Below are 1,045 nucleotides of genomic sequence, written 5' to 3'. Positions count from 1 at the left end.
AGAGAGAGAGAGAGAGAGAGAATGAAGAGGAGAGGAGAGGAGAGAAATTCATTCCATAAGCTCTTTAACACTGGAGAACCTTGCCTATTATATAAGTCACTTTAATGATAATGATTTAAACATTCCAGTTTAAATGAGATTATCAAGCAGTGCATATGTGCTATCAGTTTTAGCTATATTCTATCAGGAAGAAATCCAATGTGAATATAAACTTATCACTCGGGGAGGGGGGAGGCAACAGGGGTTTGTTTTTGTTTGTTTTTTTTGTTTTTTGGAGGGGAAACTGGGAAAGGAGAAATTCGCATGTAAATAAAGAAAATATCTAAAATAAAAAAAAAACCTATCATACATTGTTAAAATAGGCTAAAAGTAAAAAGATATATACATACATATATATATATATATATATATATATATATATATATATATATATATATATATATAAGGGGCATACTATGGGGCTGAAGAGATGGTTCAGCAGTTAAGAGCACTGACTGCTCTTCCACAGGTCTTTAGTTCAATTCTCAGTAACCATATGGTGGCTCACAACCATCTGCAATGGGACCCAATGCCCTCTTCTGGTTTGTCTGAAGAGAGCGACAGTGTATTCACATATATAAAATAAATAAATGTTAAAAAAAAAGGCATACTAACATTAATCAAACAGAACTGGTTATACCAAAACAGAGGAATGAATAGAGTCACTTTTTTTTTTTTCAGTGCAGGAATTCAAACTTATGCTAGGTAAGTATTCTACTTTTGAAACATAAACCCAGATCTCAGGGTCAGTTCCTAATGACACCAGAGTTACTATAACAGGGCATCACCATCCCACATGTTCACATGACTTCCAAATATATGGGAGTGAGGGGAGACAGAACAGAGAAACAACTATACAGCCTTTTTATAGTTGGTCTCAAACTGTTCTACTTGCTAATAGGACCCAGGTAAAATGTTAAGGCCTAAGTAACTGTTACCGGTCTAGCCCGCCATTTTGTGCTGTTACTAAGTATCTTTCTCATATGCTGTTACTGCTGTTGCTAGG

Source organism: Mastomys coucha, unplaced genomic scaffold (genome assembly GCF_008632895.1).
Source record: "Mastomys coucha isolate ucsf_1 unplaced genomic scaffold, UCSF_Mcou_1 pScaffold5, whole genome shotgun sequence".
NCBI lineage: Eukaryota > Metazoa > Chordata > Mammalia > Rodentia > Muridae > Mastomys > Mastomys coucha.
The sequence above is the reverse complement of the archived record's forward strand: the minus strand, read 5'-3'. Positions refer to the sequence as shown.